Here is a 21,055-nt window from a genome sequence, read left to right as displayed (position 1 = left end):
CGACACACCAGAGGGACCTTTACAGATGGCCCTCCAGTGTGTGTGTGTGTGTCGGGGGGAGGCTGAAATAGCGGTGGATGGGAGGGTGAATCCTATAGAATCCCTCCTCACCTGGAGCTGCAGACCTCCATAGATCTCTCCGAGACCGGAGCGCTCAGACCGGAGCACTCAGACCGTCATGACTCCAGGTCCTCATGACTCCAGGTCCTCCTGACTCCAGGTCCCCATGACTCCAGGTCCTCCTGACTCCAGGTCCCCATGACTCCAGGTCCCCATGACTCCAGGTGGTCATGACTCCAGGTGGTCATGACTCCAGGTCCTCCTGACTCCAGGTCCCCATGACTCCAGGTCCTCCTGACTCCAGGTCCCCATGACTCCAGGTCCTCCTGACTCCAGGTCCCCATGACTCCAGGTCCTCCTGACTCCAGGTCCTCCTGACTCCAGGTCCTCATGTAGAGCTGGGCGATTAATCGATTTTTAATCATAATTCGAATTTATGGTCAATAATGTTTTTTTTTTAAAGAAAATCGATTATTAAATATATAGATTTTTTCTCAAAAAATATATATATATTTTCAGCTCATGCTGCCATTTTCGGCAAAATGGCAGCATGCGCTGAAAAAGTGGGTGTTTAGACTTTGCCTAAAGTCTGTGGCCAAAAAAATTTGGTTTTGTTAATCATTATTGATCTTCAAATAAAATCCAAACCTAAAAATATATATATATTTGTCATTTATAGAGAAAAAATAGATTTAAAATCGGTAATCGTGTTTGGTTTGAAAAAATCAGAGATTGAATTTTGTGGCCAAATGGCCGAGCGCTATCCCCACGGCCCCCACCCAACACCGACCGGGGGAGCCGCCCCAGACCCAGGTCCCAGCGCCTCGGTCTTGGTTGGATCGTCTTCTCCTGTTCCAGTCCCTCTGACCGCCCTCCGCTCTCTGCCGCGGCTCCATGCAGATCGGCTCATCCGTCTCCTTCGTGGCCCATGGGTTGGGGCAGCATCGAACCAGGGTCCCCCACCTCCAGACGCCTCTGTTGATTCACCCTACCCTTCCTCCTCCTCTTCTTCACCATGGTTATCTACGTGTTCTCTTTCACTGATGTGGCTGTGTTTGTGTGTGTGTGTGTGTGTGTGTGTGTGTGTGTGTGTGTGTGTGTGTGTGTGTGTGTGTGTGCGCCTGTCCTCCCTCTGTCTCCCTCTCCAGTGCTCTCCTCCGGTCCTCAGCGTGTGCGTTGATGTGTGTAGTTGTGTGTGGTGTTTTGGTGTGTGTTGGTGTGTGTTTGTGTGTGTTGGTGTGTGTGTTGGTGATTGTTGCTGTGTGTTGGTGTGTGTTGGTGATTGTTGGTGTGTGCATGTTGCTGTGTGTTTGTGTGTGTTTGTGTGTGTGTGTATGTGTTGGTGTGTCTCCACTTGTGAGGACCCCCTGTCGTCTCCTCCTGATTACCTGATCTGGTGGCCCTCGGGGGGGGGGGGGTGGTCCTGTATGCAGATGCCGGGGAGTGGTTGCCGTAGCGACGGCGCCGGGGATTAGCATGATGATGATCATTATTAACGCCGGTCGGGATTCTGCAAACCGTAGCGTTGGAAGCGTCGTGTTTTGTGTGATTGTCGTGGTGAGGATTCCAACAAAGAATGAATGAATAATTTAGTCTTTCACACTTTTCTATTTTTGGATTGTACTTCTAGATTTTTATCCCATGCTCTGAAACCCTTTCAAAACGACGACTTTAGCATCGTTGACTATAGTTGATTTTGGTATAGCTATATTAACCAGGAATCTAGTGTAGTATAACTAGTACTTCAATCGGTATCATTAACCCAGGATCACTTCATAAAGTCATGATCAACAGCTGATTGCGTCGCGTTTGGGGTTCGGTGAGATCTCTGACTCAGATCAGAGGGCTGAGGCATCTCGTATAGATGGACTGCTACACTCTGTGTGTGTGTGTGTGTGTGTGTGTGTGTGTGTGTGTGTGAGTGATGGCGATCGGGATTGCTGATTGGTTGTATCGATTACAGCAATAATGCAGGGGCGGCGGGGGATTCTATGAAAAATGACGACAGCGGTTGCAACTCTGGTATCATAATGTGATCATAACACAATACAGATCCTAATTAGATTGATGAGTAATGGGATTGCTTGCGATGAGGAACGGCCATGATGATGATGATGTTGATGATGATGATGGTAATGATGAAGAAAGGAAAACGTAGCACACAAGTCTTTAATCTAGCCTAGCTTTAATCTAGTTCATCTCTATCTCTGTGTTCCCTTCCTTCCCCCGATGGCTCGGGGCTGTGGGAGAGGGAGCGAGAGAACTCTATTAAGATTCTTGTCGACTCTTTTTGCCTCCGTGGAAAATAGAAAGGGAAGAAAGGAATGATGTGAAGACATTATTCCTGTTTCCCTCTCTTTCCCTTTCTTTCATATCACCGTTCGGGAGGACGGCATTCATTCGCCGCGGCGTGAGATCGTTCCAATTCTTCGAAAGGATCTCAACTCTCAACTCAGTCACGCTGCCATGTCGGAAATTAGGTCGAGCTGGTTTACGGCTTATGTGTTTTTTTCCTTTATTATTCCTGACTGCGCCATCATCCAATTCATTAAACTATTCCATTATCTTCTTCTTGTCTAGGATGTTAACCCGAACCTAAGGGAAAAATAATTCCTGGTTTTTCCGGCGAAAGCATTGATCCACTGATATTAGCTCAGCTGTATTTTCTAGTGTGTGTGTGTGTGTCTGCATTTGCGTGTGCGTGTGTATTGGTATGTGTATGCTTATGTGTCTGTGTGTGTGTGTGTGTGTATTGTTATGTGTATGCTTATGTGTGTGTGTGTGTGTGTGTGTGTTTGTGTGTGTGTATTGGTATGTGTATGCTTATGTGTGTGTTTGTGCGTGCGTGTGTATGTGGAGAGGTTGATTTTAAGCCTGTGCTTGTGGCTCTTCTTCCGTGAAGCCATACACAGTTATTCCTTAACACAGTTTCACTGAGGTACTGTTGTGTCAGTTGGCTTCTGTTAAAAACGTCGCTCTGCTCCTCCTGAGCTCTTGTGGAGTTCTGAAGACTCTCTCTCTCTCTCTCTCTCTCTCTCTCTCCCCCCCCTCCTGTCTTCTGTTCTTCTCCCCTCCTGTCATCTCTCGTCTCTCCTCTCCTGTCAGCTTGTCGTCTCATTTCCTTTCCTCACTTCTCATCTCTCCTCTCCCATCACCTTCTCTGTTCTCCTCTCCTGTCTTCCCTTCTTGTCTCTCTCCTCTCCTATCACCTCTCCTCTCACTTCAACTCTCCTCACTCCTCTCCTCTTCCTACTCTCCTCTCCCCTCCTCTCCTCTCCCCTCCTCTCCTCTCCTCTCACTTCAACTCCCCTCAGTCCTCTCCTCTCCTTTCTTCTCCCCTTCTCTCCTCTCCTCTCCTCTCCTCTCCTCTCCTCTCCTCTCCGCTCACTTCCTGTACGGAGACTCTGAACAAACTCCTCTCCTGAACATCCTCTGGTTCAACACTTCAATATTTCATGGCCCCGAGTGAGAGGGAGGGGCTGATGAAATAAAGAGGGGAGGTAGGGGCTGGGCGGGGGAGAAAGGGGGGGAGAGGGGGGGGGGGGGGGGTAGAGAGGGAGGGGGGGGGGGGGGGTGGTGACGGCACCGATCATCCGAACCAAAGCAGAACCCCAAGACAGGATGTAAGAGCAAGAGCCAGGAATAACAACATGCTCTCCCTTAGGTCCTCTTCTCTCCTCTCTCTATCTCTCTGTCTCTCTCTTTCCATCCCTCGGTCTCTCTCTCTGTCTTTGTTTCCAGGGCTTTCTCTCTCTCCCTCTCTCTTGCCCTCTTTTTTGCTCTCTCTCTTCCGCTCTCTCTCTTGCTCTCTTTCTAGCACTCTCTTTGTCACTCTTTCTCTTTGTCTTTGCAGCACACTCTGTCTGTCTCTCTCTCTCTCTCTCTCTCTCTCTCTCTCTCTCTCTCTCTCTCTCACTCTCTCTCTCTCTCTGTCACTGTATGTCATGCTCTCTCTCTCTCTCTCTCTCTCTCTGTCACTGTATGTCATGCTCGCTCTCTCTCTCTCTCTCTCCCTCTCTCTCTCTCTCTGTCACTGGATGTCATGCTCTCTCTCTCTCTCTCTCTCTCTCTCTCTCTCTCTCTCTCACTCCTTCTCTCTCGCCCTTCCTTTGCCTTCTTTATAATTCCCTCTCTTTTGTAATATTCATGGAGGTGAGGACGGAATTTATTTTTAATTACAAAATAAATAGGGAGCAATAAGCAGACGTTTTGCTCCCAAAATGCACTAGCCCTCGCTTATTATAATTAAATATTCATCAAACGTTGCCAGTATTGTTCCGGCGCCGTTCCAGGAACAACTTCAATAATAATCCATTAGGTCGGTTTGACCCGCAAATTAAAGAAATTAAACGAAAGTGTCTGAGAAACGCAAGTTAATATGGAGAGACGGAGAGAGAGAGAGAGAGACACAGAGAGAGAGAGAGAGACACACAGAGAGAGAGAGAGAGAGAGAGAAAAAGAGGGGGAGAGGGGGAGAGAGAGAGAGAGAAAGAGAGCTGTGTGTGTGTTGCCGTATTTGGGTCTGAAGAGGGAGGGATAAAGAGAATCAGAGTGATAGGGAGGGTCTGTGTGTGTGTGTGTGTGTGTGTGTGTGTGTGTGTTGCTGTATCAGTGGGGGCAGAGAGAGAGACGGCAGCCCATGTGTGTGTTGCTATATTTGATTTTGGAGACGCAGAGAGCGAGTGTGTGTGTGTCTGTGTGTTGCTGTATTTGGGTATGCAACACGAGAGCAACGTCAGGAGTGTGTGTGTGTGTGTGTGTGTGTGTGTGTGTGTGTGTGTGTGTGTGTGTGAGGAGTATAGGCAGTGGCGTGGGGCTGGTGGTGCTGAATACGCTGCGTTTGATCACACACACTTCAAACACGCCCGCTGCCTCGTCTTCCCCACACTGCGCACTGCAAATCTCTGTGTGTGTGCGCGCGTGTGTGCGTGTGTGTTTGCGTGTGTGTGTTTGTGCTTGTTTGTGTGTCTGTTCATGTCTTCTGTATTGGAATGGGTTTTGATCTTAATCGATTTCGGAGTATTGGTGTGTGTGTGTGTGTGTTGTGTATGTCTCGGTGCACTGTTAAGTGGGTCGATCCTGAACAGCCAACGGTACATCGGCCGTCATCAGGTCCGCAGACCCCATGAATAATGTACATGGACCACGGGGTGTGTGTGTGTGCGTGTGTGTGTGTGTGTGTGTGTTTGTGTGTAGTGGGTCGGTGTGTGTTTATTGAATGTTTGGGAGAGTGTGCGGGATATTTGTGATTGATAATGTATGTGGGAGTTTTTCTGTGATCTACATAGTGTGTGTGTGTGTGTGTGTGTGTGTGTGTGTTTGTGTGTGTGTGTGTGTGTGTGTGTGTGTGTGTGCGTGCGTGCCTCTCTAAAGAGCCGCGGGCACCACCTCCATCTCTGACTCATCATCGTCTCCTCGCTGACTTCCATCCTTCTCCTCCTGAATCCCCCCCCCCCCCCGGACCTCATTAGGTCCCCCCCTCCAGGGGGCGGGCTTAGGGCCGGAGCTCGTCTCCTTCCATGACGGAGGCCCCCCCGCTCGGCCCCAGACCCCCGCGGAGGCATCTGCGTCCGTCTGAATATCCATGTGTGTGGGGGGTCCTGGTGGGAGGTAGATTCCTCCGTGCATTGTGTTCGCTTCTTCCTCTTCCTCTTCCTCTTCCTCTTTAATTTTTTTTCCCCGCTATTATAAGATCTCCCCTGCCACCCGCCCGTATGAACGATGATCCGGAACGTTATTAAAGATTACACCCATGAATTATTGATCGTCAACATACGGGAAAGACTGCAAGGGAACGATTCAAAGGCATTGCGTGCGTGTGTGTGTGTTTGTGCGTGTGTGCGCGTGTGTGTACGTTTGGGACATCTGTGACTGAGAAAGTATGTGCACATGACATGATGTGTAGGTTCTTCAGTGTGTGTGTGTGTGTGTGTGTGTGTGTATGTGTGTGAGAGAGCAAGTATATGAAAGCACATGCATGTGTTGGACAGCATATGTTAATGCAAATGTGAATAACTGAGTGGTTCTGTGTGCTCACATATGCACGGCTCTCTCTGCCATGTGGCTCTGCATGTGAGTGTATATGTTTCCTTTACTGACTGTGTGTGTGTGTGTGTGTGTGTGTGTGTGTGTGTGTGTGTGTGTGTGTGTGTGTGATCAACCGTGCATAAGGCTGTTTGTGACACAGTGGGCTTTACACGTGTACTTAATGTGGTGGCATGTGTTAAATAAAACACTGTGTGTGCTTGCGTCACTGTGTGTGTGTGTGGGTGGGGGTTCATGTGGTCATTGGTGTGGAAGTATTTTTTTCGTGTTGGCATGTGCAGGATATTATAAAGTGCAGTGCGAGGTTATCATGTCATGTGTATCACGTGTTCCTTTTGTGTACATTCAGCGTGTGTGTGTGTGCTTGTGTGTGTGTGTGTGTGGGTGTGTGTGTCACGGTGCCCCACAGCCAAACAGAGAGTGATGAATGGTTGGAGGCCGATGCAGACGGATAGATAAGGAGGTGATGATTCTATTAGCGTTGGACTTTAGTTTATGACGCCCCCTGCGTACACAGGGCTACACAACGCTGCACCTGTCACTTCCCGACGCGCACACTTTACACCGCACTACAGAATTATTGATTTCCAGGGGAGAAAAAGAGATGAAGCACTTAACTCCCTCCTTGGCCGCGCTCCGGTGTGTTTGGGTTCTCCGCCGCTGGAAGGTGAAACCAGGGGAATTAGGGAGAAACGAGAGGGCCGTCGAGGTTATCACGCACGCATCCATCTTACCGACGGGCGCCTAATGGCGTCCGATCACCTTATCGCGGGGTCTGACTCCGGGACGCCAGGCTCTGGGTCGGAGCCCAGATCCGTCTCTCTGTACGGGCATCAGGGGCGAGGGGGGGGGGGGGCAGAACCGCCCGCCTGCCCACTAATGATCCATAGAGAGGAGGCGGCTGCAGAACAATGTTACAAATAGATGATGGCAGTGCATAATCCTCATCTATAATCAACGTCACAACAAAAACATGCCACTAACTTTTGGCATGAATCTATAGATATATATCTATTTCTATACAAACGAGTTTTAAGCAGTGCATAATCCCTATCCATAATCCTACAAAATACTTACGCAATAATCTTTCACAACACCACAGGAAACATTTCATATTCAGCAGCTCCTAAAATCAATGGAGCTGATTTCATTGAGTCTGCAATGTCCCACCGAGATAACGAGAGGGATGGAGACAGACAGACAGAGCTAGAGAGAGAGAGAAAGAGAGAGTCGGAGGGAGAGAGAGAGACAGAGGGTCAGAGAGAGAGAGTCAGAGAGAGACAGACAGACAGACAGACAGACAGACAGACAGACAGACAGACAGACAGACAGACAGACAGACAGAGAGAGAGAGACAGAGAGAGAGAGAGACAGACAGCCAGACAGAGAGTCAGAGAGTCAGAGGGAGAGAGAGAGAGAGACAGACAGAGAGAGAGACAGACAGACAGACAGACAGACAGGGTCGGTGTGGAGGAGTGTCAAGCATTGATTGGTCTGAGAGCGGCGGAGCTGCTCTTGGCCTCCGCTCCTCAGACTGAGCCGATGAAGAGCGGCTCTCCTGCTCCTCCTGACGCTCCGGGGACCAGAACCGTTCAGCAGGTAGCGCTCCGTCCGTATCCCCGCTCTGATGTGTTCAGAAGGAGGGAGCCAGATCGTCCGCTCATCCGACACTAATGACATTAATCAGGGCTAATGGCGTGGCCCTTTGACGAATCCACATCACGCCGCCGTCTCAGCTCGGCAGGGGGGGGGGGCGAGCCCAGGGCGGGGGTGTACTGTACCACAGAGCGGCGGTTATACGGTTATAGGCAGCGTTCCAATTACTACCTAGCCCTCGGGATTGGGGGGGGGGGGGGCTCTCCGAATAATGAGAAAGAAAACTAGCTGTTATGGATCGTTTCCCCGCCAATTTCTCTCCAAAGCCGTTGTCTTTGTTTTGGTGAATTTAGAACCGTTTAATTTTTTGGGGAAAGGCGCCATTTAACACATTTGGAGATTGAGCCATGGATAAAAATCACTGCACAATTGAGCACGTGTCGTCTAATGACAAATGCATTCATGCCTTAAATGGGCCTACTTTTCCAACTATTACTCTAGTTTTGTATTTATTCTACTTTAGAGAACGATGAGAGACCAGTGTTCAATTACAAGGAAGGGGACAAACTTTATTTGAGCTCAGCTATCTTTCGGAGGAGCTCAGCGCCTCAGCCCCCCTCCCACACACTGGTTATAGTTTATGATCAAAGCGAGCCCCCTAACCTCCCAGTCTCTGGTCCAATCAGAGACCAGATGAATCCCTGACCCCTGAATCATTCATGTGTCCGGAGGATCATCAAAACAGACGCACCCTATCCCTCATTCATTTACACTGGGCTCATCCTATAAAGCTCCGGTAGCCCTTCGTTTCGCAGCCCAGTGGTTGGTGTCTGTCGGGCCGGGATCAGATTAAATCCTTAAAGCTTTTTGTCTACATGGCAGAATGACTGACTTCAATGTCTCCCCAGCGATGGGAAAGAATACTTCTTTGTGTTAAATCTCCACGGAGAAAAAAAAGTGGAGAAATCTGCAAAGAGAATATACCATGGTTTTATAAATTATGGACTCACACTTTGTTATGAAATATTGAAATATTACTATAATTTCATTTTCTTCCGACGCCGTACGCAGAAGCGCTGACTTGCGAATGTTCGGTTGTGGCTCGGGAGAAGGGGATATCTACGACTCCATCCTGCAATAACACCACATTTAGATTTTATATTTGATAGAAATAGAAACGGCGCAGACAATCTCTTGGTATAGAAAAAGGAAAACACTACGATTGACCACAAGAGTTTTAATTTAATTGCATTGAAAAGAGTAGGTACAACTTCTGGTTTTAAACCGTGCTCCCTTTCGAAAATTTTCTGTCTGAATATAAATGCAAATTAATATGTTAATATGAAAATATTTGACAGTTTCAACTAGAGTCTCCGAGGGAGCGCACCTGTGCTTCGTAAGAGTGAAAACTATCCCATAATAATGACTAGCGTGGGATCGTTAAGTGGTTAATGTGACAACATTCGGTTTAAAAATTACCATTCAAACGGTACTTGGCTGTGTCGCTTCGTGTCTCCAACAACAAAAGGGATTCCTAACTGAAACAGACTCCTTCCAAAGACGTCAAATAAACATCCCCCTCGTACGAACACAAACAGATCTGAGAGATGTTCACGTTCAGGGAGAATCGTCGTGAAAACTAGAATGGGTCGCCCGGTATGTAGAATCACAACGCGAGACGCAGAACGCTCTCTACAGCCTGACGCCGCCGGAGAATCGACCGAGGAAGCATTCGTCACGCGGCCGCTCACTGTAGCCGGACGCTGATGAATAATGACACTTTGGGGTTTTTCTTTGGGTTTCCTGGTTTGAGAGAGATCACAACACTGCTAGTATTCACGCCTGGAACGTGTTTTGTCTTTTAAAACGTTAAGGGAGGGTATGTAACGTCGTGTGATGCTCCACCACTTCTGACAGGGATGTTTTTGGGGTTTGTTTCCGAAGCGCTATTGATTTATCATTCATGTTCATAAAACCTTTATGTTTTTTTTCATTTAAAATTCATCTTGTTTTGCCAACTTCCTGTTCAGCAAATGAACCCTTTCCCCCTTTTATCACGTGCACTCTGCACGTCTCCCGATTTTAGCTCTCTAGTAGCTAGCGTTGTGTGTTACCGGTGTCTGTGTGTCTGTGTGTGTATGAACGAATGGACGACCATCAGGGACAGTTTACCACTAGTGACAAATAGACGTGATAGACAACAACAATGACCTCACCCAAACCATGCAGCGCAAGGATCAAACAATCCAGAGAAGCGTTTGTTGTCGCTCCGGGGGTCAGATTTCGGATTCTCACGACCAAACCTTTTTTCTCTCTCTCTCTTTCACCGGTCGACGGCAACATCAAGGCCACGGAAAAACAGCAGCCAGCCCTCCGTCGGCCTCCGTCTGATCTCTGATCAATAGTTAACCGTTGGGTGAATACTTTGTTCAGATGTTTCCACTCTGACCCAAACGTCCGCGCTGACATCCTCGTCCCCCTCATCGCAAACCAGCTGATGAGGCCCACAAGCAAGGCCTCTCCTCCTCCTCCCTCTCCTCCTCCTCCTCCTCCTCTTCCTCCTCCTTCTCCTTCACCTCCTCCTCCTCCTTCACCTCCTCCATCTCCTCCTTCTCCTCCTTCTCCTCTTCCTCCCTCTCCTCCTCCTCCTCCTCCTCCTCCTCCTCCCTCTCCTCCTCCTCCTCCTCCTCCTCCTCCTCTTCCTCCTCCTCCTCCTTCACCTCCTCCATCTGCTCCTCCTCCTCCTTCTCCTCTTCCTCCTCCTCCCTCTCCTTCTCCTCTTCCTCCTCCTCATCCTCCTCCTCCCTCTCCTCCTCTTCCTCAGTTCCCGTTCAGGATGGAGGCCTTTATTCAACGCCAAACCGTGGACAGAAACTTTGAGATCGGAAAAAGGAAAAAGGGAAAAAGGAACCACCGCGTGTGATAATCCAGTTCAAACCGGTTTGGGCGGGGGGTGGGGGGTGGGAGCCGTGTGTAGATCAAGTCCTTCCAGCGTGAGGTTTAACTTTATATCCCGGCTCCCCCAGGAGCCAGACCCCGGGGACGGGAACCGGAGCGCCGGAGGAAGATGGATGGTGGGGAGGAACGGGAACACGCCTGGAGAAAACACTTCCTCACTCTCCCTTCTACTGGTTTAGCTGCTTTTGTACTGGTACTCTCACCTGATACTGGTTAGACGCTTCTGTACTGGTACTCTCACCTGATACTGGTTTAGCTGCTTATATACTGGTACTTTCACCTGATACTGGTTAGACGCTTCTGTACTGGTACTCTCACCTGATACTGGTTAGACGCTTTTGTACTGGTACTCTCACCTGATACTGGTTAGACGCTTCTCTACTGGAACTCTCACCTTCTGATGTTTTATTTGCTTTTATACTGGTACCAACACCTTCTACTGGTTATGTTTCTTTTAAACCGGTCCCAGGTTGAGTCCCTCTTTAGACTGGGCTGTTCCGCTCTCCTGGTCTAGTTCATACTGGTACTTTGTACTGGTTTGGTCCCATTATACTAGTATTTTCAGAATCTCCTGGCGTTTCCCTCTGCACCGTCTCCTGGTTGGTCTGAAGGGCAGCGGGCTCTGAGACCAGAGGTCTGCTCCATGTTCACCCTTCATGTGTCTCCTCCACACCGGCTGGCTGACACCTCTGAGGACTGTTTGGGTTCTCTTCGTCCTCCTCCTCCTCCTCCTCCAATTCCCCCTCCTCCTCCTCCTCCTCCTCCTCCCCCTTCTCCTCCTCCTCCAATTCCCCCTCCTCCTCTTCCCCCTCCTCCTCCTCCTCCTCCAATTCCCCCTCTTCGTCCTTCTCCTCTTCCTCCTCCCCCTCCAATTCCCCCTCCTCCTCGTCCCCCTCCTCCTCCACTCCCTCCTCCTCCTCCTCCACCACGTCCTCCTCCTCCTCCTCCTCGTCCCCCTCCTCCTCCTCGTCCTCCTCCTCCTCCTCCTCCTCCTGCTCCTCCTCCTCCTCCGGTGGGGTTCTCTAGGTCAGCTCGATGCCGCCGCGGAGACGGCCTCGTTCACCGGCCGCGATCTGGAGGCCGGTTCTCTTATTGGAGAATTAGGAGATAGCCAGTGTGACGGTTCCCCTTAACGCCTTAAGTCTCCATTGTGTTGCATGTTCCTCTCTGATTTAATGAGGACACGTTTTATTCCACAGAGTCCCCATTTCATCTCTTCACCTTCGCTTTCTTTCTTTAGTGTTTTACTATTATCTTTTATTTCTAATACTACATGTCTTTACGAACTAGTCTGTGGTTTGTATGTGACACCAGTCACTGCTGTGTGTGTGTGTGTGTGTGTACGTTTGTGTGTCCGTGTATGTGTGTGCGTGTGTGTGTATGTGTGCGTGCATGCGTGCGTGAGTGTGTTTCCTTGCGTGCGTGTGTATGTGTCTGTGTGTGTGTGTTTGTCTGTTTGTGTGTGTGTGTATGTGTGCGTGCGTGCATGCATGCATGAGCGTGGCTTGCGTGTGTGTGTGTATGTGTCTGTGTGGGTGTGTGTTTGTGTGTCTGTGTGCTTGCGTGCGTGCATATGTGTGTGCGTGTGTGGGTGTGTGTGTGTATGTGTCTGTGTGGGTGTGTGTTTGTGTGTCTGTGCGTGCGTGCATGTGTGTGTGTGTGTGTGGGTGTGTGGTTGTGTGTGTGTGTGCGTGTGTGGGTGTGATATCAGAGGCTGTCGGAGCAGGGTGAAGGATCCACTCTCGCTCGATTCTTCCCTCCCAAAACACAGTCGTCCTCAACGCCCTTGGACTGAAGAATAAAGACACGTTTAATTCTCTCCATTTCAGATGCAACTGTAGATGTGTGTGTGTGTGTGTGTGTGTGTGTGTGTTTGTCTATGTGAATGTGCGTGTGCAATTCATTCTTTGTGTGCTTTGCGTATGTGTGTGTGTGTTTGTGTGTGTCTGTCTGAATGTGTGTATGTGTGTGTGCTTTTAATGTGTGTGTGTGTGTCTGTGTGTGTCTGAGTATGTTTGTGCGTGGGTGCCCACTGAAGTTTTCCTCCGTGTTCAGAACAACATGTAGAGCCCGTGTGGGGATACAAGGGGCTGGCGGTGCGTTCTGTTCCCCAGATGTGGAGCCGCGGTGTGGGGTTACACGGCGCTACGGAGCTAGCGGTGATTAGCACGGGAAGGCCCCGCGGGCACCAGCCCTGCTCCAAGAACACCTCCGCATTAGCATCGTGTTTAGCCGCTAAGTGGTGGCGGAAAAACCGAAAACGAGGTAATCGGATTCAAACGAGTTGCTCAGGGTTGAAGTGTTTATCAAGAAGTATTCGCCCCCTTTCCTCGGGAACCCTTCCAGAAGTGTGGCTGTTTTATTTTCCCTCTTTTTGGTTTCTTTGTGTTTTTCTTTGATTGTTTTTCCTCTCTCACACTTTTTTTTGTACGGGTTTCGGAACAAAGTGGGGGACAAATAAAAGGGGGGGCCGAGAAAGCCAGGGACAAACGCAGCGAGCGGGGGAGCCTGTAAACACGGACCTTCGGAGATGAATGGGGGTACACTTTGGTGGGGGGGGGGGGGGGGAATAGAACGCCAACAAACCCAAACTGAAGAGCCGCTCGGTTACATCGGGGGGGGAAAACGCGACGACGGCCGATGCCTCAGCCGTACGGCGGCCTGCTGCATATCCTGTTGGCTGTCGGTTTCCAGAGGAGCCGGTGTGCGTGACGGGGGTCTCCGGGGCCGGTGGCCGGTCCCACTGGTGACGGACCACTGGGCCCTCGTCCGGGGAGGGGACGGGGGACGTATGGGCCCGTATCTCAGAGCTGGGCTTCTGTTGTATCAAAATAAAAGTGTCTGTGGGCTCTGAGCACATCCACCTCGCCGCTGCGGCTGTTTTCCCTCTAAACCGGCGAGGAGCAGGGTGGCTTCTGGGGGATTTAAGAGTGCCGCTCCTCTTGGCTTCCTCACCTCCGTCTCGGAGAAAATAAAACAAGTTGAGTTTTATTTTTGTTACTGCGTCCCTAAGGCGTCCAAGGTTAGACACGATGTCTTCTTCCATCAGATTGAGAAGAAAATCGGTATGTGTGCGTGTGTGTGCGCGTGTGTGTGTGTGTTCTCTTGTGCCTGTATGTGTGTGTGTTCTCTTGTGCCTGTGTGTGTGCTCTCTTGTGCCTGTATGTGTGTGTGTGTGTGTTTGTGTGTTCTCCTGTGCCAGTGTGTGTGTGTGTGTTCTCTTGTGCCAGTGTGTGTGTGGGTGTGTGTATGTGTGTGTGTGCGCGAGTGTGTGCGTGTGTTAATCATATCTAGTGTATATTAGCACACAGTGCATATATATATATGTCTTATGCATCGTATATGTGTCTGGTAGTGTTTAAATGTGTGTTTGTGTGTGTGTGTTGGCATGTGTGTGTGTTTGTGTGCATGTGTGTTTGTGCGTGTGTGTGATTTTGCAGTTCCTCCATCCAACCATGAGAGCTCTCTGAACTCTTAACCAATGATCACAGAACAGCCACAAGATGCTGCAAAGAGCATCTTCCACACATGCACACACACGCACACACACACACACTCGCTCTATTTCTCTCTCTCCATATTCAAAACAACAACAAACACAGATGTGTACACATCCATATTGACAAAAAAATCATATTCGCTTGCGGAAAAATATGTTATGTACCCGGAAGACGATATCGTCCAACTTACATATCTCCCTCTCCCTCTCTCTTTATCCCTCCCTCTCTATCTCAACCTCTAATGCAGAGAGACAGCGCTGGATTTATTATTCATGGAGGGGGGAGAGGGAGGAGAGAGAGAGAGAGAGAGAGGGAGGGGGGGAGAGGGAGAGAGAGAGAGAGGGAGAGAGAGGGAGGGGGGAGAGGGAGGAGAGAGAGAGAGGGAGGGGGGAGAGAGAGAGAGGGAGGGGGGAGAGAGAGGGAGGGGGGAGAGGGAGAGAGAGAGGGAGAGAGAGAGAGGGAGGGGGGGAGAGGGAGAGAGAGAGAGAGAGAGAGGGAGGGGGGGAGAGGGAGAGAGAGAGAGAGAGGGAGGGGGAGAGGGAGAGAGAGAGAGAGAGAGAGAGGGAGGGGGGGAGAGGGAGTTGTTGAATAACAACCTAGGGGAAAGCGGGGCGTTTGAGTACACGTGTGGTTACGTGCCTGGTCATGCTTACGTATGGGTGCCCTTCTGTTTTGTGTATCTGCGTGTGAGTGTGTGTGTGTGTGTGTGTGTGTGCGTTTTGTGTGTGTCCTTCTCCTCACATGTTTATAAAGCCAAGGCGCTGTCAGCAGAATGATCTGCTTGTTTATCTTTTACCCTCGTGGTCGGCGGTGTGCCGCCTCTGTGCTGAACGGTTCTGGGTTCGATCCCCGACGTCCACCGGTCGCCTGACTCCTCCCTCCCCCCCCCCTCTTTAACAAGCTGCCTCTGAAACAGAAAGCTATTAAACACACACGGCGCTACGGTAATGGCGTTGAGCTATGAGCCGGTAAACAACCCATCCCACGCAGTCCGACAATAAAAACAACATCGACCGCAGCAGACGAAGGCTAGCGTCAGTCAGGGTCAGGGGAGTTGGAGCAGGGAGGGGCGTGGCCTGTTCCCCGGTCCATGGCGGGGGGGGGCGTGGCCTGTTCCCAAGTCCATGGCGGCGGGGCCGTGGTTATGAAACAGCGGAGTGCGCCCGGCCCGCGAAAAGGCAGACATGCTCTTTCAGAGCGCAAGTCGCCCTGAAATAGAATTTAGGAGGGCGAGAGCCACCTCTGCTCTCCATTCAACCATGCAATCTCTCTCTCTCTCTCTCTCTCTCTCTCTTCTCTCCTCCCTCTCTCGGGAGGAGCAAGAGAGAAGGAGCGATGAGGGGGAAGAGGGAGAGATGCAGAGGGAGAGAGAGAGAGAGAGAGAGAGAGAGAGAGAGAGACAGTGAAGATGCTGTAGGAAGATGAGAAGACAAGGCGAGGAGGTCATTGAGTGCAGAGGAAGGGTGTAAAAAAGAAATGAGAGAGAGAGAGAGAGAGAGAGGAACAGGTGACTGGTGCATAGGTAGGGGGAGGAGATGGAGGTGGAGAGAGGGAAAGAAAGAGAGAGAGAGGAATGAGGAGGGGATATGAAATGTAAGCGCTTGGGGGGTGGGGAGGGAGAGAACAAACATGGAGAGTAGAAAGAGAGAGAGATAGAGAGAGATAAAAGGGCCAAGTTCAGCACAGGCCGGCAGGCAATACAGAGAGAGAGAGAGAGAGAGAGAGAGAGAGAGAGAGAGAGAGAGAGAGGATATTGAAAGAACCGGAAAGTGGCCGGCACAAAGAGCGAGGGAAAACCTGTGAGAGAGAGAAAGTGAGGGAGAGAGAGAGCGCACTGGCCGTGAACATGAACAAGGCTGGGGGGGGCGGGGGAGGAGATGAAAGGAAGAAAGGAGCGGAGCAGGGAGGCGGGTGAGGTGATGGGAGGGAGGGGAGGGGGGAGGGCGAAGGAGATGAGAGCAGAGGAGTGAACTCCCTCTAATGGGTGAGTGAGCATCAAGACCAGTCAGCTGAGTGCACGTCAAGAGGGTGAGAGAGAGAGAGAGAGAGGGTGAGAGAGACAGAGAGACAGAGAGAGAGAGGGTGAGAGAGAGAGAGAGAGAGAGAGAGAGAGAGAGCGGACGAACGACAGCAGAGCCTTCACGTGCACACACGTGCATGTTTTCTCCGGTGCACGCTCCCGCCGGTCGACGTGTAGCGGCCAGATTAGGACCAGGACTGCTGACCCTCCCCCTCCCCGCAGTAAACAAACAAACAAAGCACAAATTGCATCAGTTTTACAGCATAAACTTGGAAAAACAGGGCTTCTCTCGACACACACACACACACACACACACACGCACTCACACCTTTCAGCTTGTTTAGCGCGTCTCCATAGCATGATTGAATTAGCGCCTCCTCCCCCGGCTGCAGGCGGCCGCGTGGACGACCAATCACAGCCTCTAATTGTTCAGCGGCGGTCGTCGGGCGGATGTGAGGAGAGTGAGAGAGAGAGCGGGAGCGGGCGAGCGGGAGAGAGCGAAGCCTCCTAACAAGTTTAGTGTCTCTTTACCGTAGCCGCGTCGGGGCTAGCTCTCTGCTTAATGGATGGAAGTGGAGAGGTGGAGGTGGGGTGCAGAGTATTACCGCTCTTTATTTCCTTATTATTCAGTTTCAGATTGTTGCAAAATCACAGATGACTTTTTCCCTTGAACAGCGTGGTGTGCGTCCGCCTGACGTTCCTTCGTTCCTTTGTAATCGACGGCTGAGGGCCGAAGGGAGGAGAGGGTGTTGAACCTCTGAGAGCCGCGACAGCGAAGGGTTGATATGAAGCCGGACAGAGGAGTCCTCCTCTGATGCTCTTTGAAAAATAATGTTTTAGGCCTCAGAATGGCGGCTTGAGTTCAAGCTGAAACATTGAAGGTTCACGCCAAACCAGAACCCCTGGATGGTTTTGTGGTTCAAACGAACCAACCGGCCTTCAGCAGTCCATCAAACCATCGTTATCACGTTATCACATGTTATCACATGTTATCACATGTTATCACATGTTATTACATGTTATCACGTGTTCGTTTGGCTCTCCAATCAACGGACGAGAGGGGGATCTGGAGATGACACAGGTCAACCTTTATGAGTACAGAGAGAGAGAAATACAGTCTTGAAACTAGGCCCCGGGCCTGGTGAGGGTTTCTGCTTCAACGTAACCGAAGAACGACCATTTAATGGACAGGGAGAGAGAGGGGGACAGAGGGGAGAGCCGAGAAGGAGAGAGAACAGGAGGGAGGGACAGGAGAGGGGAGGGAGCGAGAGAGGGAGTGAGAGGGAGAGAGGGAGAGAGAACAGGAGGGAGGGAGAGAGGGAGAGAGAGGGGGGAGAGGGGAGAAAGAACAGGAGGGAGGGAAAGAGGGAGAGTGAACAGGAGAGAGGGAGAGAGTGGAGAGACAAGAGGGGAGAGAGGGAGGGAGAACAGGAGAGAGAGGGGAGAGAACAGGGGAGAGAGGGGAGAGAACAGGAGAGAGGGAGAGAGAGCAAGAGAGAGAGATAGAGATTGCATGAGAGAGATAGAGAGGGCAGGAGCGATAGAGAGAGGTAGAGATATCAGGAGGGAGAGAGATCGCTGGGGAGTCAGAGGGAGAGAGGGGGAGATTGAGAGAGATAGAGAGGGAGAGCGAGCAGGAGAGAAACTCAAAGATGCAGAGCTGGATATTGAAAGTAGATCCTTCTGTGATGCCTGGTCTGCAGTAGCTCTCTCTCTCTCTCTGTAGCAGGGAGAGAGAAAAAGCTCTACGTTGTAGCAGGAAAACAGCAGAGAGAGAATGAGTGAAAAGAGGGGAGAGAGCTCTGCATTGCATGGAAAAACCATTAGAGAGAGAGAGACAGAGAGATTTGGTGAAAAGTAAATTTTCTGTGTTTTTTCCGTGCCGCTGTAACTAAGTAGCACTGTGTTTATTTTGGGCAACGTGAGCGGAAAATACACGATTCCAATCCTTCAAATGAAAGTAGGAGAATGAAATAAATAAAAATATATACATTGTGTCACTCGGGACCGGGGTGTGCCTTCTCTCTCTCACAGACTCGCTCGCCCCTCAGATGTGAATTACTTACCCAAGAATCAAAGCACAAAGGAGCCTTTAATCTCATTCACTTTTATAAGCATTAGTAAATTATCCACCGTGGAGTTCATTAATTAGAAATGGGCTCCAAACGCAGTTTCACTTTGAACTCATCCGTGTGCCTGGAAACAAACTTCTTTGTTACTTTATTCCGATAAAGCCTATTCTCTGATGAAGCGTATCCTCCGATAAAGCGTATTCTCAACTCAGAAGCCCAGAGTCTGTTGTGTGGAACGGGTCGTGTTGTAAAACACAAAATAATACAGAAATGAAAAGTAAACGGTTAACGTCGGTAAGCACTTTGGGTTTCTCATTTGGAACCGAATAACAAAGTAATTTTTTCCGATGGGGCGGGGGTTCAGATGATTAATGTCGCCCGCGTTGGGGATCCAGCGAACCCACCACAGCATCACAGCGCGACCGGAGAGCAGATTAGCACCGTGGGGGGCGACACACAATCCCACTGGACGCACAAACAACACAACCTCCTCCATCCATCCTCCTCCCATGTTCTGGATGATTCCTCGTTCCCTCCCTCCCTCATACCTTCCACCCTTCCTTCCATCCTTCGTCTCCTCCTTCCTTCCTTCCTTCCATCCTTCCTTCCTTCCTTCCTTCCTTCTTCTCCTTCTTTCTTCCTTCCATCCATCGTTTCCTCCTTCCTTCCTTCCTTCCTTCCTTCCTTCCTTCCTTCCTTCTTCTCCTTCTTCCTTCCTTCCATCCATCGTCTCCTCCTTCCTTCCTTCCTTCCTTCCTTCCTTCCTTCCTTCCATCCATCGTCTCCTCCTTCCTTCCTTCCTTCCTTCCATCCATCCTTCGTCTCCTTCTTCCTTCCTTTCGTTCTACTTTCCTCTCTTCCTTCCTTCCTCCACTCTTATTTTTCTCCCTTCCTTCCTTCCCTAATCCTTTCCATCCTTGGTCTCCTTGCTTGCCTCCTTCCTTCTGTCCTCCCTTCGTCTCCATCTTCCTTCCTTTCTTCCTCCCCATTTCTCGCTTCCTTCCATCCTTCCTTCCTTCCCTCATTCCTTCCTTCCACCCTTCCATCCTTGGTCTCCTCCCTTGCTCCCTTCCTCCCGTCCTCCCTTCGTCTCCTCCTCTCCTGTGTGTTCTGTATTCTTCTCAGCAGCCATCTTGTTTCTATTAACTGGCGCTGGTCTCCTCTATGGGATTTACTCTGAGTGCCTTGATTGAGTTTACGCCGTCCCTATGCATATATTCATTCAAATATCCATTCATATTGCCTAGTTTTTGAGTGTATAAACCATGCGAGTTGATTGGGTCTGTTTGTGTGTCCCCGTGTGTGTTTGTGTGTGGGTATGTGTGCGTGTTTGTGTTTGTTTGTGTGTTCAGTTAAAAAAAAATAGGAACCTTGCTCCTTGCTGCCAACAGCCCTGCCATTCAGAAACCGTCCCTATAGCCTCTGAATGCACCTTCACACAGCAGGGTGTGTGTGTGTGTGTGTGTATATATATATACATGTATATGCATATGTATATGTGTATGTGTGTGTGTGTGTGTGTGTGTGTGTCTGTGTGTGTACTGGTTAACCAGCATTAGCTCTCCCACCCAGCTTTCTGTCAATTTCGCTCTCATTAGCATCTGTTTTAGCTCTACTAAACAAAATCAATACACTGTAGCCATACCCTTACAACACACACACACACACACACACACACACACACACACACACACACACACATTCAGATTGCATCAGAGACAGAATAAATTTGCGTGGTCAGCAGCTTCAACCAATCAAGCGTTGTTTAGGAGGTTATAGTGGCTGCCAAGCATATTGTTTAGCATGTTAGCTCTTTCGCTTGTATGCTTATATATATATATATATATATATATATATATACCTGAGCGAGTGTGTGTATGTGTGTGTGAGTGTGTGTTCATGCATGTGGATGTGTTATGTGTTATTTTGGGTAAGTGTGTGTTTTGGATTGTTTGTTTGTGTGTGTGTTCGTGTGAAGGGGGAGAAGTTATCAATGATTGCCGCGCCGTTGAACTGCTCTACATGGTTTAACACCTGCTCTTGGTGTGTGTGTGTGTTAACTTTCATTACAGTGTGCATTCGCCACCTTTTCCTGCCAAACTTGCATGTGCTCATCTGTTTGTGTGTGTGTGTATGTGTGTGCGTGTGTGTGTGTGTGTTTGCTGATGAGCATTTGACTGCTAAAGACCTGAGCAACGGTAAATCAATACTGCTAATGAGAGTCTTAGTGCTGGCAGGAGAGGGAGAGAATCGCCCTCACCTCTGTCTCTCAATACCTCTGCTGGCTCTCTCCATCTCCCCCTTTCTCCTGGTGCTGTTGCTCTCTCTCTCTCTCTCTCTCTCTCTCTCTCTCTCTCTCTCTCTCTCTGATTCTATTTCTCTTTTATCTGCTGTCTCAAACTTTCATATTTGGATATTTAAATGTAATCATTTTCCATGTTCCAGCATTTTGTGCGATACATCTTTGATCACTGTAACTTTCTCTCTCTCTCTCTCTCTCTCTCTCTGACTCTTGAATTGGATATGCCAGACAGGCCACAGTCCGCCTGGTATGGACCACAATATCATCTCCCTCTCCTGTCCTTCCATCCTGTTCTCCCATCCCCTCCTCACCCCCCCTCCTCCTTTTACCCTCCTCCATGCCTCTCCTCCATTTTTCTTCTTTCCTCCATCTCTCTCCTTCTCCCTGCGTGCCCTCTCCTTTTGTCCCCCACCTCTCCTCTCTTCTCCTCCTCCTTTCTCCTCCTCCTCCTCCTCCTCCTCCTCCTCTCCTCTCCTCTCCTCTCCTCTCCTCTCTCCTCTCC

This window comes from Pollachius pollachius (genome assembly GCF_949987615.1).
Source record: "Pollachius pollachius genome assembly, chromosome: 15".
NCBI classification, from domain to species: Eukaryota; Metazoa; Chordata; class Actinopteri; order Gadiformes; family Gadidae; genus Pollachius; species Pollachius pollachius.
This window is presented reverse-complemented; position numbering follows the sequence as displayed.